This window comes from Piliocolobus tephrosceles, chromosome 5 (genome assembly GCF_002776525.5).
Source record: "Piliocolobus tephrosceles isolate RC106 chromosome 5, ASM277652v3, whole genome shotgun sequence".
Lineage (NCBI taxonomy): Eukaryota > Metazoa > Chordata > Mammalia > Primates > Cercopithecidae > Piliocolobus > Piliocolobus tephrosceles.
In genome coordinates this window covers 12,071,749-12,091,568 of record NC_045438.1, presented here as the reverse complement: position 1 = coordinate 12,091,568, position 19,820 = coordinate 12,071,749, and the positions used below count along the sequence as shown (strand labels likewise).

Sequence of the window (19,820 nt, the reverse complement as noted above, 5' to 3'; positions counted from 1 at the left end):
TCATGATTGATTTGAGCAAGCAGGGGGTATGTGACAGGGGCTGCATGCACTGGTGGTCAGACTGAAACAGAACAGGGCAGGGAATTTCACAATGTTCTTCTATACAGTGTCTGGAATCTATGAATAACATCGGTTTCTAAGTTATGAGTTGATTTTTAACTAGTGGGTTTAGGCCAGGCAGGCCCAGGCCTGGTTTTGGGCCTGGCGCCGGGCTGCCTGTCTTTGGTTTTACTTCCTTGTTTTTTCTTAAAACAGGTACTGAGTATAAAACAATACAAAACAATATGAGAGAGTCTCTCTCTTTCCTCGTTTCCCCCCTTTGAGACTCTCACTTTTTGTTAGTGGGAGTTCTCACTCTTATTTTTGCTACTTATGTCTTTTTGTGCAATAGATTGATAGTGATTTATATAGTACACTTGTGCTGAAGCACTTTGGTGAACTAAGGTAGCAATGAAGCTTTTTATCATTTGAAGAAGTACAGGTAGCAAACAAGAGGGAAGTAAGCAGGTTCTTATTACTATTATAACTTTTATTGTAAGAGTTTTAAATCCTCTTAGTGCTGGGAACCAATTTTCAAACATGGTTCCTGGATTAAGTCCGAGCCACAGTTGCACAGGTACATGTGCCAGTTTTGTTATATTTTTAACTATGTCTTTAGCTACTTGCCTTTGATTATCTATGTGTAGACAGTAATTAGTAAGGTTAAAGTTCTTATAGACTTTTCTTTCAGCTGCTAGTAAGTAGTCGAGAGCCAATCTATTTTGATAGATAGCATATCTTATCTGAGTTTCTTGCTGGGCCAGAATAGTCAAGGCTTGACCAGTTTTATTATTAGAAATTATTAGTAATAATTTCTAATTATTATTATAATATTATTAGTAATAATTTCTAAAACAGCTTATAACCGTATGATTTGATTGCGCATGTAGATGGGGGTCCGACATCCCCATGAGCCATCTTGTGCCCAAATGGTGGGTCCATAGTATTGTATGATTCTTTCAGGGGGCCATTCATCATCTTTCTAATTATCTATGGCTACGCTTTGTTTTTGGCGGTAGGCATAGACTGGGAAGTCCAGAAGTTCCCCTGTTTTTATGGGCAGTAAGAAGAAAGATGGTTTAATAGTGCCAATAACACAACCACCTGTCCACTGGTCAGGCAGCTTAGCGTAGGCTCTATGTCTACATGTCCAGTATGACCCGGTGGGGGCCGTCTAGTCCTGGTGGAATTCTGGGTGGGTCCAGACAGTCTGCAACCTTGGAAATTTACTGAATGGATTTCTTTCTGTATAATTGGAACTCCACCATGTAACTGTTCTTGCGGTACTATTATACAGCTTTTGCCCAAGACAACTAAGCCGCCCTACAGGATGAGTGAATCCTTTTCCTTCTCTAGCTATGCAATACTATCTAATAATTCAGACTTTTAGAACCCAAAAATTGTCAGGGTGGTTCTTTTGGGCCAGGAATTCATCAGGAACTGGGTCTGTAGGAACTAATTCTCGGGCTTCCCATGGCCATTGATCTGTTATGGTTCCTCCGCAAACATAACATGAAGTGACTTTTAGAGACTGGGCTACATGTTTGGCTAATTGCAAAAGCAAATTTTTAGTTTTTCCTGGAATCTCAGGTATTGGCATATTTAGTTCATCATAGAAAGTCTGAAATACTGGTTCTGGAGAGTCTCTTTGAACCTCTCCTTTATTAGGATGCTTATGCTAGGATCTAGTCCTTTTTCACCAATGTCTAGTGTTATGTATTTTTTTTAAAATTTCATTTTGGGTCTGAGGGGTTTGTGATTACCAATTCTAAAGGGTTGCAGCTCCCACTCGTGCAGGAGGGGCTGACTGTTCCTTTTTGGAACCAAACAGGATCTTTTTTATTTTTATTTTTTCAAGTAGCCCAAATGACACAAGACCAGTATTGACACATCTCACATAAATATGATTCTTGACAGATATACTTATTTTCTGCTGTGTAACTTTTTTCCCAATTTAGAGAACCACATCCCATCCCATGCTGTTTACTATTAATAGCAGCACAGGCATCAAATTTTAAGGTTACATTTTTGGGGACCCCTCTTTTTTTGTTCTAGCTATTACTTTACTTGTGTCACTTAGAAAAGGAGCAGTCCTTAATTTTATTTTAAAAACTGTGATCATGGGAGATTCAGAGGGGTCATAGCACACATCGGGCTGGTCACTTCCTGGATTACATACCTTGTACTGGGTGTCATTATACAGACAAGTTTCTTTTAGAGTCCTGGTACACTTATAATAACCATAACATAATAGGACTGTAGCAATCTTTTGTCCTACCTCAGTGACTTGATGTATATACTGGGAACAGCCCTCAGTCTGAGGAAGGTCAGTTGAAGTCCTTACCATACAAGTCCAAATTTTAAGGAAAATGAGTCCTGTGATGAGTTTCCTCATGCTTCGGCTGTGCGTGGACCAGTCAGCTTCCGGGTGTGACTGGAGCAGGGCTTGTTGTCTTTTTCAGAGTCACTTTGCAGGGATTGGAGAAGCTGCTCCCATCCATGTACAGCTCCCAGTCTACTGATGTTTAAGGATTGGTCTTGGAGGTTGTGCCCACTAGAATAAACTGAGTCCAGTACTTTTACACAGTTGTGTTTTAACTGGGCTCTCTGATACCAGGAGCAAGGTGGCAGGATTTAGAGTGTTGCCAACTTCAATGGTTATGCGGGGATTTTCACAGAGCAAGCTTTGGTATCTAGTTAGTCTAGCATGTATTAGCGAATGGTGTCCTTTGGTATTTATTAAAATCACTACAGCATGGGGGGACTTTATGTTTAGGTTTTGCCTAAGAGTTAGCTTATCTGCTTCTTGTGCTAATGGGGCCATTGCTGCCAGGGCCCTTGGACATGGGGGCCAGCCTTTGGAAACCCCATCTAGTTGTTTTGAGAGATAGGCCACTGGCCTTGGCCAGGGCCCTATAATGGGTTAAAACTCCAACTGCCATTTTTTTTTTTTTTTTTGACACACAGAGTGTAAAGAGTTTTGTCAGGTCAGGTAGCTTCAGGGCTGGGGCCGACATGAGTTTTCCTTTTTAACTCATGAAAAGCTCGTTGCTGTTGGTTGTAATAGATGTAGTTTACTTAATCTACATTTTTATTGACTGTCATCTACCAAAATATTGACTTAAATCCTGTAACTATTTGATTTCAAGCTTTAAATTGATCTGGTATTCCTTGCAGGACTCCAACTGCATTTAAATAGATGTGAGAGTTGAAAGACCTATAAGGGACTTCTCTGTCTTTATGATATCTTATTATCATTATTATTATTATTTTCTTCCTCTGGTTGATGAAATGCCAGGGTGAAAGGGATAGCCAAAAGGACTAAAGCACAAGTGCCACTTTAGTTATTTGGCAGAGTGCCCAGTAAAGGTCCACCACGATACCACCACACATCTGCTTGGGGATGAACAAGGGCTGACTGATTGATAAGCTCTTGAAAATTCTTAAATTCACTGCATCCCTTCAGGTCTCCAAGGAATGCTAAGTTTCCACCCTGCCGTGAGAGACACGAAGTGAGCTTAGTGTTGGGAGATGGAAGCTGGAAGGCTGACCCTCAGGGAGTTTGGGATATAGCAGAGAGAGCTTGGCATAACTTATTACTCCAGGCTGTAGAGTCCTGGAAAAGAGCCACCATGCAGCCCACGCCTGGTTGACTGGAGGACCACCTTAGTGGAAGGGGGACAATCAGGGCCTCTGGACTGCCATGTGCACAAGCATAACAATTGCTTTTGTTTAACATGCAGATGGAATATTTGATCCATTTTAATCAGGCATTTGCATCCTGGTATTCTGTCTTAATTGCCAAAGTTTGTTTTAAGTCTTTAACTTCTATAATCCTCTAGTAAAATGAATGTTTCCTTTAGCACCTATTTTTATTAGTTTTTAGACCAAAAAAAGCTGAACATCATTTTATATTTAATAGTGCTTTTTGTATTATTTCTATACCAGATAAGCTAAATTTTACCTTTATATTAGTGTGTTATTAATGTTAAACTTAATTTTAATAAAACCTTGTAGACATATTTATCCAATTTTTTATGTTTGACCATAAGGTAAGATTTTATAGACTCTTTTTAACCTTTTATAATTTTTGTTAAAGAGCAGATTGATGCTTTAAGGAAAACCTGTTGCATTTTTACTTTAATGTCCAATTCACAGAAGAAACAGATGATACCTTTTTAACTTTAGCTAATATGTTTATACACAGAATTTTCTTTACAATTAACATTTTTAAAACTTGCTTAAACTTTTAAAACAATAATTTTTTAACCTTTTAATGTTGGTAAAAATCCACATTCTTATGCCTCCTTATAATCCTTTTACTAAAGGTATATATTTTACTTTTTTAATACACCTTGCACATAAACTGTTTTTTAAATAGTACTTAGGAGGCCTTATTACTTTTAAATTATATAATTTTTTTGCATAACAATTTTTTTTATAACTTTTTTTTCACAACTTTCTCAGACAATTTTTTGACAGGTCTCAACTTTCTGACTTATCACAAACATTTTTTTTTTTTAATAACCAGTTAATTTATTTCAGGACAAGAATTTACCATATAACATTCTTTTTATATAAATTCTGTCTCCCCCCCTTTCTTTCCTTTCTTGAAATTTTTCAACATAGTTCCTAGTAGGGTGGGCTTATTTGTGCATAACCCATGCTTCTTCAAGGCAAAACACCACGCTCACATCACATGCACACCACAAAACAAAAAACAGGTAAAAAGGGCACACACACACTTTTGCAGTTTACACCAAACCAAAATCAAAACCAAAATCAGAGTATCCAGAAATCCAAGCCCAGTCAAAACCAAAACCAAAGTATCAAGCAATCTAAGTCAAGTCAAAAACAAAAACCAAAGTGCTGGTACAGGTACACCGTGGGTGATGAGGCCACGCTTCCACTCAAATGGAGTGGGCAAGTTCCTAAGACCAGTCCACCAAAGTGCCAATAAAGGCACACCGTGGGTGATGAGGCCACGCTTCCACTCAAATGGAGTGGGCCAGTTCCAAAGACTAGTCTTACCAAGTGTCAGATGTCCAGACACCAAGTGCCAGTTCCTTCCCCATGTTCAGCCACTGTGTTAGTCCTCCGTGGGGGCCTGCTAGGCGCTGCTCTGGCCAGGAGTTCCACCAGGGCAATTGCCTACCCGGGAGCGCTCTTTGGATCGCGTCACTCAGGCTGGCTGGAGTCCCCCTCAGGGATGCTCCACAGGGCAGGCCTAAGCCACCTAAGGGGCTGCCTCAGTGTCCGTCCGTCAGTTACCTCGCTTCCTGGTCAGGGAAACAAGAAATGTAGCAGGACGAGCTGCAGACAAAACCTCTCAGACACTGAGTTGTAGAAGGAAGGGCTTTATTCAGCTGGGAACATCAAGCACAATTTCTGTCCCTTTTAAGGACTCACAACACTAAAGATTTTACATGAAAGGGCCGTGATTGATTTGAGCAAACAGGGGGTACATGACAGGGGCTGCATGCACCGATGGTCAGAGTGAAACAGAACAGGGCAGGGAATTTCACAATGTTCTTCTATACAATGTCTGGGATCTATGAATAACATTGGTTTCTAAGTTATGAGTTGATTTTTAACTAGTGGGTTTGGGCCAGGCAGGCCCAGGCCTGGTTTTGGGCCTGGCGCCGGGCTGCCTGTCTTTGGTTTTACTTCCTTGTTTTTTTTTAAAACAGGTACTGATTATAAAACAATATAAAACAATATGAGAAGGTCTCTCTCTTTCCTCAGTATCCCTGGAGAAATCACACGCATCCATTTGCCAGATGCTGTATTCAGATAATGATTCAACAAATACTTAGTGCTTGGATTAGGTCCCCACATTTGTATACGTACATACGTATCTGTGTGTGGATATCAGTGTGAGTGTGTGTTCTTTATAAACACTAGCTTATTTATTTAGCTCATGGTATAGGTAGGGTGGCATATTCATCCCCATTTTATAAACAAAGAAATCTAGACTTAGGAAAATCATGTTATTTGCCCAGTGACCAAATTCCCAAATCAAGGAAATAAAGAAACCTGGATTTAAGCCAGATTTCCAAGAAAAAACCTAGGGCTCTTCTCACTTTTAAACTTTGTTCCAACATTTGAAAAAATAAATCTAAACACATCCCAGTGTAACGGAAGAGCAGGTTAGTTGTTTGCCACTTGCAGAATCCAATTAAGAAGACAGAATTCTGCTATAAAGAGAGTGATTTACTTCCAGAGCTAGCTCAGGGGAAGAAATGCAGGCGTCCTAGTGTGCCACTTCACTTTTGGAGCCATCAGTGGCACATTCATAAGGCAGGGGAGGAAGCAAACAAAGGTGCCTGGGTCCATGCTAGCTTGGGCACCTTATCTGCCAGGTTGTTGAGCTGGTGACTGCAGGTGCACTTGTGAGCGAGGTGTTGTTCCTTGAGGCAAGTCTCTGGAGGGTGAGAGTTTTGTAGTGGGCATGCTTTGGTTTATAAGTCAACTGTGAACTCAGGAGTTCCATCTGAAGCACATAGTTAGATGAACTTGCCCTGTACAGAGAGTCTGATGAAGGGGAGGTAGATGCTTGCAATGTAATCTATAAATTACCAGATAAAATTTTACAGGTTGACTTTAGAGTCAATGCATTTGAATTTAGTGGAAGCCATTCAAGAAAAATATAAAAGAAAATACAGAGCAGGAGAAGATTAAGCAAAGAGATTTTTTGGGGGAAATTGGTGTCTATGTCTGTGTGTGTAGGGAGTGAAGGGGTATGAATATTCTATTTCAGCCTCTGGAAACTGGGATGTAGGTCACTGTGAACTTATTCAACAGGCTACACCCCAAAGGCCAGAACAAATTTCCCTGCCACAGGATTAACGTATGTTTTAACCAATCTGAGGGGCACATTCTCTCATAAGCTCTTTTGGAAGGCAAGACTTCCTCTGGACGTGCTATCTTCCCAGTGTGCTGGAATGCCCGGGGAGAGGAACAAGTTTCTTTTACAGCCATGCTTAGTGAGAAGCGGAGAGACATCTTCCATTCACAAATTGCTAAGTGTTTTACACATGCAAATATGCACACACACATGCAAATATGCACACACACATTCACACACCACAGTGAGGAAGAAATTCTCACAGCATTAATAAAATACATTTACTTCAGTAGCAACATACATCTACATTTTGCCTATAGGATAAAAGTATTTTTTTCCTATTTTCCTATTACAAGATTTGTTTAATGTTTCTTCACCAACAAACCCTATTAAAACCTCCATTGCCATATCAGCCCTGGAGGTGGATCAGAGAAATGAAAGTGTTGTGGAAAAATTATCAGATGAAAAAAAGAAAAAATTGATTCTGTTTTTGGATATTTCCTAGTGACATGAGCTAGGGAGGGATGTGCTATGCAGTGATGTGCTATGAAGCATAATAACACGACACAGTTACGGGTAACTTGGTTAAAGGGGGACATAAATGGAAGTTTCCTCTTTTGGAATATCATTTGTAGCCTGCTGTGCTACATTTCAAAAACGCTCTTCAGAATGTTTAACTTAACTCCCTGTAGGAAACATGTTTTGAATTTGTTGTGAGTTTTGAAGTCACACTGTGAGCTATAGAATTTACCAAAGCACAACTCTTCCTGGAAAAGAGAGTTCAAATAAGAAGACAGTGCAGGGTGAAGACATGGATATGGGCCCAAAATACCTATTTCTTGATGATCTTTTGATATATCTCTCAAGTGCTTTTTAGTGGATTAGGTTTAGAATGCATCAGCCAATGCCTGGTCAGTAATTCAGTTTTCCAGCCTAGAGCATCTTAAATTGAGGAAGGACAGAGGCACAGACGTGGGGAGCAGGTGGACTTTGGCTGAGGAGTTTGCATGAATCAGTGAGGGTGCATCCCCCTCCCTGTCCTCCCCTTGTGCTCTGTGTACCCTCAGGAGGTCAGGATGGGCCTTTCTGAGAATGAGAATCTGTTCATCTGCCTTCCTACTAGATACTTGTCATTGGCATACAAACACACACTCTCTGCAGTGTGTCATCTTTCAGAACTTCCCCCTGACCCCGTATTCCCTAGAAGTCTCGCTGCCTTCAGAGCCAGGCTTGTCTCCTGCTGCCACCCCCACTGCTCTCCTAGTCACTCTTTAACCCACTCCATCTGCATGTGGCCCCCACCACACCTCTCAAAGTGGTCAAGGTTGTCATGTTGCCTAATTCCATGGAAGCTTGGCTATCTTCATTTTACTAGCCTCTTTTGGCCTCTCACCCTGTGGAAATCACTAGCATTCTGTACCAGAGAGGGAGCTGGCATCTCCAGGCTTGGAAGAGGGCCACTGAAACTCGGCCAGGTGTCCTGAGGAGCCTCAGGACAGGGGACATTCTGTAGCCTTGCAATGGGAGCACAGCTGAGCCCTCCTTGGCCACCCTCTGCCATGACCAGGCAGAAAGCAGCTTTTGAACAGATTTATTGCCTTAGATTTGATCTCAAAGAAAAATCATGCACAGTATTGGTCCCAGGTTCTGCTTCTTTACAGTTTCCTCTGAAATCCGGATGCCTGTCAACACCTTGGAAAAACTGAATTCTCCCCAACTAATAGTGGTGTGTCACTGTAGTAAGCCTAGTACAAAAATGGCCTTCTTTATGGAGGAGCTTCATACCCTCCAATTTTTTTTTTTTTTTGCTTAATTTTTGCCCAAGATGAGAACATAATTTAGTTCACTTTTTATTTATTCCCAACATCATCCATGCATCAACATTTTTGTAACTAAAGGAGGGACCATTCAGAGGATGCTTATCAACTGTAAAGTGACAGTGTTACAACCAAAGCATATATTGTAAGAAATCAAACAATGGCCTCCAAGGTTCATTTCTACACAGGGATTAACAGATCAACATCAATCTTGGTGCCACTGATGGTGTCTTACTTTTTTATCATGACATGGCAATCAAGAGCAAACATACGATTTATTCTTATTTAAGGTTTTATGGTTTGAGTAGGCAGATAACTAGATATGAGCAGGAGGTGGAAGCCCCTGAGAAAGTGGAGGTCTGGAAAATCTGAAACCCCAGAGATTATCCAAGTCCTGCATGCTAGATATGAGCGGAGGAGGGGGAATACGTAGGCAGAAAGGAATGCCTCTTAAGACGCCCAGCAGTCCCTCATTGTGCAGTTAACTTTTCAGAATGCTGCTAGATGCATACTGATAGGGAAGGAAGAGGGCAAAGGAAAAATTCCTAAGGGATACACAGTTGCAGTTAATATAGATCTGAGTGCTATACAACCTTCTTTGGGTGGTGGCAAGGAGCAATGCAGCCATTAGGTAGAATTCATATCAAACACCTGCATCACAGGTGTTAAAGAAGACAAGAAACATTGTACTTCTTGTATTCTTAATAATGACTTGCAATATTGTTTTTAGTATCACTGCAAACCTCTATAAATATGATTTTAAAAGGTATTTCTTTAGGTTGGAATTACTTCTATGCATTGACTTGTCTTCCTGGGTTTCATTAGCCATATCCGTTGTGCTTTTTTCCTTACCACTGTTCATCTCAAACTCTTGAGATTAAAGTGCAGGCTCAGGAGGGAGCGAAGAGCTTCAGGACTCTCACGGACCTCCAGCACAGTGTACCTGCCTTATGGAAAAGTGGCCACACTGTTTTCTGCTCTGGTCCCTGCCCCTGCTACTCCTTACTGGGCAGAGCACAGCCCCCCTGGCCCTGCCTGAACATTTTAGTCAGTGTTGGCTCTGTGCTTCTCTAGGAGGAAGTCCCAGAGACAGCCTGCAGCCCCTCTGCCATTGCAGCTGCAGCAGTACTGCCCTTAATGCCCTTGGGCTTGAGAAAGAAAAAGGGGACCTGGCCACTTCCCTGACACCTCCAGCACACAGCAGGGGTTAATTCTAGTTTCTTTTTCTTGTGAGCTTTCACCTGCTACTCTTCACCAGGCAGGGCTCCTGGCTTGGGCTCACAGTGCGGATACCTCACACTCAGCTGAACATTTCCACTGGCTGCACTCTGTGTTTTTGTGGGGTGGAGCTCCCAGAGGTGACTGAAAGTCCTTCTGCCACTGCCACTGCAGTTGTAGTGCCCTTTGCTGTACTTGGACTTGCGAAGGAAAAACGATCCTGAGTGCTTTACTCACACCCCAGTGTGCCCCAGTCACCCTATGGAAAAGAGGCCAGTGTGTCATCCCTGCAGGCACCCTGAGGCCCCTGACCGTGCTGCCCCCAAGCTATGGAGTGAACAGGAAGCCTGAGCTTGCCCCAGGTCTGTGGTACACAGGGGAAGAGTGCTAAGCTGAGATCTGCAGCCAGCACTCAAGTGGGAGAGAAGCAACTATGAAGAAATACAGAGGAGCCATGTGGCTGAGCAAGACCCTACTTATTGGTTATTACATGTAAGACCCATCTGTTAGTTTGCAGCCCAAACTTCAGTATCAAAAATACTTTGCTAATATATGCTCCTGTAAAATCATGAACAAGAATTCAGTCACAAATAAAGATCTTGTACACCACCTTGGCCCTCTGAAAATATTGAGAAGTGAAGTCAACTGACAATACTCAAATTATATCACAGTTAAAGGAACATCAGTACAGAAAGAACCAGCACAAGAATTCTAGCAACTGTAAAAGTCAAACTGTTTCCTTATCTCCAAATGATCACACTAGTTCTCCAGCAATGGTTCCTAACCAGAAGGAAATGACTGAAATCACAGACATGGAATTCAGAATCTGGATGGCAATAAAGAGCATTGAGATTCAGGAGAGAATCGAAACCTCTTTCAAGGAATCTAAGGAATGCAGTAAAACGGATTGAAGAGATGAAAGACAACCCATTTGAAAAAAGAACAAAGCCTCTCTGGTAGAGCTACAAAATTCACTATTGAATGTCGTCATGATCAGAAGTATGAACAGCAAAACAGAAGTAGCTGAGGAAAGAATATCAGAGCTTGAATACCATTTCTTCAAATTTACCTGATCAGACAAAAATAAAGAAAAAAGGATTTTAAAAAATGAATAAAGCCTCTGAGAAATATGGGGTTATGTAAAGAGACCAAATCTGTGACTCATTGGGTACCCCTGAAAGGGAGAGAGAGTAAGCAACTTGGGAAATATATTTGAGGATCTTATCCATGAAAATTTCTCCAATCTCACTAGAGAGTTTGACATACAAACTCAGGAAATTCAAAGAACCTCAATGATGTGGTATAAAGGACAACCATCCTCAAGATACATATTTGAGGATATTAGTTTTGTTTATGTGATAGTTAATAACATCAACTTGATTGGATTGAAGGATACAAAGTATTGATCCTTTGTGTGTCTGTGAGGGTGTTGCCAAAGGAGATTAACATCTGAGTCAGTGGGCTGGGAAGGCAGACCCACCCTTAATCTGGCTGGGCATCATCTAATCAGCTGCTAGTGCAGCCAGAATATAGAGCTGGTAGAAAAATGTAAAAAGGCTAGACTGGCTTAGCCTCCCAGCCTACATCTTTCTCCTGTGCTGGATGCTTCCTGCCCTTCAAGCATAGATATAGACATAGATATAATGTATCTATATCTAATATAGATATAGATATATCTCCTATTAGTTCTGTCCCTCAAGAGAACCCCGACTAATACAGATTTTCATACCAGGAGTGGTTCTAGAGGAACAGAATATTAAGGATGGAGTTCTTTCACTGGTTTCGGGACTTCTGGTGTTGGCTGATTAATATGATTAGACCAAAAAATGCTAAGGACTCTACTTCTAATAGTATGGAGAACACTGATAGTACTTAGCCTGAACTGTTTAGAGAGTTATGCAAAATAAATGCATGTGACACTACTGATTCGTCTCTTATGAGAGGCAAGGAGTTTAGTTACTCTATACATAATACCTTTGACTATATGTGGAGAACCAAGGAACATAATGAAGTTGGTTGGTTGCTCCTAAGTTCACTGGAGAAAGTGATGAAAGAAAATCATGATCTCACGGAATCTTGTCTCCCGACTTCAGAAGCAGATACTGAGCCACAAATCTGCTAAGATTGCCCTGAATGAGAGTCTTAGCTCCTGTAAAGACAGAGTTGAGGCCGGGCGCAGTGGCTCAAGCCTGTAGTCCCAGCACTTTGGGAGGCCGAGACGGGCGGATCGCGAGGTCGGAAGATCGAGACCATCCTGGCTAACACGGTGAAACCCCGTCTCTACTAAAAAAAAATACAAAAATCTAGCCGGGCGAGGTGGCGGGCGCCTGTAGTCCCAGCTGCTTGGGAGGCTGAGGCAGGAGAATGGCGGGAACCCGGGAGGCGGAGCTTGCAGTGAGCTGAGATCCGGCCACTGCACTCCAGCTTGGGTGATAGAGCGAGACTCCATCTCAACAAAAAAAAAAAAAAAAGAAAGAGTTGCAATTGTGGAGAAACAGAGACAAGCTGTTATCATGCGAGTAGCTGACCTGCAACAAGAGGTGCATGCACAACCTTGCCAGGTGTTTTACTATTAAAGTGAGGGCATTGACTGAAACAAAATGGGACCCTGGAACTTGAAGTGGGGTTGTGTGGGAGGACCCTAATGAAGCTGAGGACACAGAGTTTGTGAATTCTGATGAAACTTTTTTGCCAGAAGAAAGAGTTTCCCCATTCCCAGTAGTGGTAACATCCTCTCCCTGACCTGTGCTGCCATTAGCCTTTCCAGCTTTGTCTGAGGATATAAACCCTGCACTGCCTGAGGCAACAGTGATGGCCTCCCCTGAGGCAGTTGCCAGGCAAGATAATGTTGATTCTCCTCAGGAGGCACCCCTAATGCCCCTGAATGCTTCTAGACCTATAACTAGACTAAAGTCCTTGCGGGCCCCAGAGGTGAGGTTCAGAGTGTGATCCATGAGGAGGTGCATTACACTCTAAAAGAACTGCTTAAGTTTTCTAATTTATATTAGCAGAAATCTGGAGAATAGGCATGGGAATGGATATTAAGGGTATGGGATCATGGTGGAAGGGACATAGAGTTGGATCAAGCTGAATTTATTGATTTGGCCCTACTAAGTAGGGATTCTGCATTTAATGTTGCAGCTCGGGGACTTAGAAAAAGTTCTGATAGGGCTGGAAGCAGTGGCTCATGCCTGTAATCCCAGCACTTTGGGAGGCGGGGGAGGGCAGATCACAGGGTCAGGAGATTGAGACGATCCTGGCTAAAATGGTGAAACCCTGTCTCTGCTAAAAATACAAAAATTAGCTGGGTGTGGTGATGTGTAACTATAATCTCAGCTACTTAGGAGGGAGGCTGAGGCAGGAGAATTGCTTGAACCTGTGAGGCAGAGATTGCAGTGAGCCAAGTTTGCCCCACTGCACTCCAGCCTGGTAACAGAGCAAGACTCCATCTCCCCCCCCCCAAAAAAATAGGTTATAATAGTTAGCTGAAATACGGATTATACGGATTAAAAGATGGTCCAATGTGAGTGAGCTGGAAATGCCTGATCTCCCTTGGTTTAACATAGAGGAAGGGATCCAAAGGCTTAGGGAGATTAGGATGGTGGAGTGGATTAGTCACTTTAGACCTACACATCCCAGCTGGGAGGGTCCAGAAGGTATACCCTTGGCCAATGCTTTGTGAAATAGATTTGTGAGAGCAGTACTTGTGTTTTTGAAGAGCCCTGTAATTGCTCTTCTCTGTATGTCAGATCTAACAGTAGGAACCACAGTCACTCAACTACAAAATTTAAATACAATGGGAATAATTGGATCCTGAGGTGGCAGGGGCCAAGTGTCGGCACTGAACCATCAAGGGCAAGGTGGGCATAGCTACCATAATGGACAGGAGAGGCAAAGCGGCAATCAGAATAGTCTGACTCATGTAGAGCTCTGGCATTGGCTAATTAATCACAGTGTTCCTAGAAGTGAAATTGACAGGAAACCTACTGCATTCCTACTTGATTTATATAAACAGAAAACTGCCAGGTAGAATGAACAAAAGACTAATCTGAATTATAAAAACAGAGAATCAGTTTCCAGACTTGAACCTGTTACTGGTCCAGAACCCACTGAATGAAGGTGGGGCTGGATCCCCTTGAGGAAGGACCCCACTAGGCTACTGACAATTTATGCTGTTAATCTTTCTCCCATCCTTCCCCAAGGAGACTTCTGGCCTTTTACCAGGGTAACTGTGCACTGGGGAAAGGGAACTGATGAGACATTTCAGAAAGTACTGGACACTGGCTCTGCTGACATTGATTCCAGGGTATCCAAAATGTTATTGTGGTCCCCCAGTTAAAGCAGGGGCTTACGAAAGTCAGGTAATTAATGGAGTTTTAGCTCATGTCTGACTTACAGTGGTTCCAGTGGGTCCCTGGACTTATCCTGTGGTCATTTTCCCAGTGCCAAAATGCATAATTTGCATAGATGTACTTATCAGCTGGCAGAAATGCCACATTGGCTCTCCCTGACTGGTAGGGTGAGGGCTGTTATAGTGGGAAAGGCCAAATGGAAGCCATTAGAGCTGTCTCTACCTAGAAAAATAAAAAATCAAAAACAATATCCTGTCCCTGGAGGGATCGAAGTGATTAGTGTCACCATCAAGGACTTGAAAGACGCAGGGGTGGTGATTCCCACCACATCCCTGTTCAGCTCTCCCATTTGACCTGTGCAGAGGACAGATGGATCTTGGAAAATGATGGTGGATTATTTTAAGCTTAACCAAGTGGCGACTACAGTTGCAGCTGCTGTACCAGGTGTGGTTTCATTGGTTGAGTAAATTAACACATCTACTGGTGCCTGGTATGCAGCCATTGGTTTGGCAAATGGCTTTTTCTCCATTCCTGTCCATAAGACCCACCAGAAGCAATTTGCCTTCAGCTGACAAGGCCAGCAATATACCTTTACCATCCTACCTCAGGAGTATATTAACTCTCCAGCTCTGTGTCATAATCTTATTTGGAGAGACCTTGCTGGCTTTTCACTTCCACAAGATATAACACTGGTACATTACATTCATGACATTATGATGATTGGATAGAGTGAGCAAGAAGTAGCAAACACAGTGGACTTATGCCAGAGGATGGGAAATAAATCCAACTAAAATTTAGGGACATTCTACCTCGGTAAAACTTCTAGGGTTCCAGTGGCATAAGACTTATGGAGATATTCCTTCTAAGGTGAAACATAAGTTGTTGCATTTGGCCCCTGTTACAACCAAGAAAGAGACACAATGCCTAATGGGCCTATTTGGATTTTGGAGGCAACACATTCCTCATCTGGGTGTGTTACTCTGGCCTGTTTATCAAGTGACCTAAAAGGCTGCCAGATTTAAGTGCAGCCTAGAACAAAAGAAGGCTCTGCAACAGGTCCAGGCTGCTTTGCAAGCTGCTCTGCCACTTGGGTCACATGACCCCTCAGATCCATTGGTGCTTGAGGTGTCAGTGGCAGATAGGGATGCTGTTTGGAGTCTTTGGCAGGGCCCCATAGGTGAATCACAGTGTTTTGGAACAAGGCCCTGCCACTTCTGCAGATAACTACTCTCCTTTTGAGAGACAGCTCTTGGTCTGTTATCCGGCTTTGGTGGAAACTGAAATTTGACTATGGGTCATAAAGTCACCATGCTACCTGAACTGCCTATCATGAACTGCGTGCTTTCTGACCCATCTGGCCATAAGGTGGGTCGGCACAGTGGCACTTCATCATCAAATTGAAGTGGTATATATGTGACAGGGCTTGAGCAGGTCCCGAAGGCACAAGTAAGTTACATAAGGAAGTGGCTCAAATGCCCATGTTCTCCACTCGTGCCACCCTGCCTTCCCCGCCACCCCCCCGCCCCCCCAGCCTGCACCAATGGCCTCATGGGGAGTTCCTAATGATCTGTTGACAGAGGCAGGGAAGACTAAGGACTGGTTCACAGATGGTTCTGTACGATATGCAGGCACCACCCAAAAGTGGACAGCTGCAGCACTACATCCCCTTTCCAAGTGCTAAGAAAATGTCTTAATTTGGCCGGGCGCGGTGGCTCAAGCCTGTAATCCCAGCACTTTGGGAGGCCGAGACGGGCGGATCACGAGGTCAGGAGATCAAGACCATCCTGGCTAACACGGTGAAACCCCGTCTCTACTAAAAATACAAAAAACTAGCTGGGGGAGGTGGCGGGCGCCTGTAGTCCCAGCTACTCCGGAGGCTGAGGCAGGAGAATGGCGTAAACCCGGGAGGCGGAGCTTGCAGTGAGCTGAGATCCGGCCACAGCACTCCAGCCCTGGCGACAGAGCAAGACTCCGTCTCAAAAAAAAGAAAATGTCTTAATTTTATGTCTTTTGTTTTTCCTTTATCATGTGACCTTAGATTTATGGACTTCACATCAGCATTTAAGCATTGTTCATATCAGCATTTAAGTATTGTTAACCTTATGTAATAACATTTGGTTTGGGGATTGGTGCGTTTCTCGTTGTATGAGGATAGTTGTATTATGTTAGGTATGATTATGACATTATTATTGTCTTTATTTGAAGATTATGTATGATTTCAGGATGTGTGTATGGGTTCAAGTTGTCAAGGAGTGGACTTGTGATGGTTAATACTGTCAACGTGACTGGATTGAAGGATGCAAAGTATTAATCTTGGGTATGTCTGTGAGAGTGTGACCAAAGGAGATTAACATTTGAGTCAGTGGGCTGGGAAGGCAGACCCACCCTTAATCTGGGTGCAAACCATCTAATCAACTGCCAGTGTGGCCAGATTGTAAAGCAAGCAGAAAAATGTGAAAAGACTAGACTGAATTAGCTTCCCAACTTACATCTTTCTCCTGTGCTGAATGCTTCCTGCTCTTGAACATCGGACTTCAAGTTCTTCAGCGTTGGGGGTTGGAGTGACTTTCTTGTTTCTCAGCTTGCAGAGGGCCTGTTGTGGAACCTTGTGATCCGCTGAGTTAATACTACTTAATAAGCTCCGCTTTATGTATATATGTATATCCTATTAGTTCTGTCCCTCTAGAGAACCCTGAATAATACAACTTATGCCATTCATCTCATTTATTGATTTGTGTACATTGAACCAACCTGACATCCCAAAAATAAAACATACTTGATTGTGGTGAATTAGCTTTTTGATGTACTCTTGGATTCAGTTGCTAGTATTCTATCGAGAATTTTTGCATCTGTGTTCATCAAGGATATTGGCTTGAAGTTTTCTTATTTTGTTGTTCCATATCACAATGATGATGACCTCATAGAATGAGTTAGTCTCTCCTCTTTGATCTTTTGGAATTGTTTCAGTAGGCTTGATATCAGCTCTTCTTTATATGACTGGTATAATTTGGCTAGGAATCTCTCCGGTCCAGAGGTTTTTCTGGTGTAGATATTTTAGTACTGATTCAACTTCAGAACTCATTATTGAGTTCTAAAACTCACTTTCATGTACTCTTCAAAAGACTGTGTCTTCTGTTGTTGGGTGGGGTGTTCTCTCGAGGTCATAAGGTGAAGTTGGTTGCTGGTGTTCTTCTGTATCCTTACTCCTTGTTTTTCTCTTTTTTTTTATTGACTACTGAGGATTAATGGTGATGTGTCCAACTTTAACTCTAGATTAGTCTATTTCTCTTTTAGATTGTAACTCTGTTTTACATATTTTGAAACTCTGTTGTTAGGCACATGTGTATTTTGGATTGTTAGGTCTTCTTGATGAAATGACCCCTTTATCATTATTTAATGAGTCTTTTTATCTCTGGAAGCATTCCTTGTTCTGAAGTCTATTTGTACTGGTATGAATACAGCCTCCATATCTCTATTTTCACTAGTATTTGTATATCTTTTTCTCATCTTTTAAATTGAGATGTTCAGACTATTTGCATTAAAGTAATTGTTAATAGGACTGAATTTAAATCTACCATCAAGTTGGTTATTTCTCTTTGTCCCATTTAAACTTTCTTCCTTTTTTCATATTTTTCTGCCTTCATTTAGATTTTTATCTCCAATACTTAATTATTAAATTAATTTTTAATGGTTTTATTATTTTCCACAGTGTTTATAATATACCCTTCGATTTTTTCACATTCCACCTTCAAATGAAAGAATTCTACTGAATATATAGAAACCTTACATCATTGCACTTCTCCTTCCTCCCTCCCAAAATGTTGTGCTATTGCTCTTTGTAATAGAGGCTTACTTCTATTATGTTATAGCTCTCACAATACATTGACACTATTTTTACCCTGAATAATCCGTTTTGTTTTAAAGTGATTCTGACTACAAATATTTTGAATAATTTCTTTATATTACCATTTCTGGTGCTCCTTATCTTTTACTGTAGATCCCAGTTTCCATCTGGAGTCACATTCTGTGAAAAACAACCTTTAGCATTTCTTATAGCACAAGACTGCTGCTGATGATGTCTTTCGGCTTTTCTTTGTCTGAAGAAGTCTTAATTTTGCCTTCAGTTTTTAAAAGTGATTTTGCTGAGTATAGATACTGGGTTGAGAGTTTCATTTCTTGTATCACTTTAACAACGATGTTCTGTTATATTCTGTTTTGAATAGTTTCTGACTAGAAATCTGATCTTTGTTTCTTTGTATTCAATAGTTCCTTTTTCTCTGACTGCCTTTAAGATATTCTCATCATTGTTTTCAATAGTTTGACTATGATTTATTATTAATTTTTTGTATTTATTCTGCTTGAGGTTTCCTGAGCTCCTTGGATTTGCAGATTGTTAACTTTTATTGTTTTTGTAAAATTCTTAGCCATTATCTGTTCTACTGGTTTTTTTTTTCCACTTCTCATTCTCTGTATTCTTCTTTTGGGACTGTAAGGATTCAAATGTTAGATCATTCATATTGTTTCATTAACCTTATATGCTTGTTCTGCTTTTTTTTTTTTTTTTTTTTTGGTCAGGAACTCTTTTTTTTGGTATCTGTGTTGGTTTGGATAAGTTCTAGTAAACTATGTTCAAGTTTATGGATTATTTTGTTAGTTGTGTCTAGTTGGCTCCTCAGTGCATTCAGAGAATTCTTCATCTCTGATATTATAAGTCTCTTCCTAGCACTTTCATGTTAGTCTTTTCTATAGTTTCCATCTCTTTGCTGAAATTCTTCACCTATCCATGGATATTTTCCACCTTTACCACAATATTCTTTAACATATTAACATAGGTATCAGACAAACCGAAACTGATAGTTTCCAGATGGTGTCTTTTCTGTCTGTCTTGATTGCTTTATTATGTAACAGTGGCTTATCTTCCCTCTTGAGTTTTCGGTGTATCTTGTAATTATTTAATCAACCACTGGGTATCATAAATAGAAGAAGAGTAGAGATTGCAGTAAATATTATTTATGCTTTGAAATGGGCACCCATCTTCTCTTGAAAATATGTTTTGTGATCAATTGAGTCAATCTAGTCACTAGTTGAACTGAATTTGGCATTTGTGCTTGTTGCTTTTATCTTAAATGCACCACAGGTTTAAATTCCTCCAGTGATGGGCTGCTGCTAACTTTTGCTTAGAGTGGGGCCTGGGGTGTGGAAGAATTTTCTCAGTGTTCCTATCCATTGTTAGATTTTAGCAGTCACTGCATCCCTGCACTACAGATGGGATATCTTCATACACATAATCTAACCCCATTGAAACTGCTGTTTCTTATTAATGAGTGCTCAATTTTTGGTGGAAATAAACAAATGCTGTCTCTCCTGGAACCACTTCAGTCTTAGTCAAGTTGTGCACACCTAGGCTTTGAAGGGAATGCATTCTTAGTGTTCTTATGCCTTATTCGGATGGAACTTGAACCATCCGAATAAGGAGCTTGATTTCTTCTGTTTTCCTTTCAGCACCGACTGAGCAAAGGCCTGGGGTGCAGGAGTGCTACCACGGTA

At 41.5% G+C, this 19,820-nt stretch overlaps 1 protein-coding gene across 1 annotated transcript in view; it reads left to right on the top strand.

The window, feature by feature from the left end:
* Positions 1–19,820, top strand: part of LOC111547273 (apolipoprotein(a)) — a 109,330-nt gene that overhangs the window by 21,893 nt on the left and 67,617 nt on the right. The window lies entirely within an intron of this gene.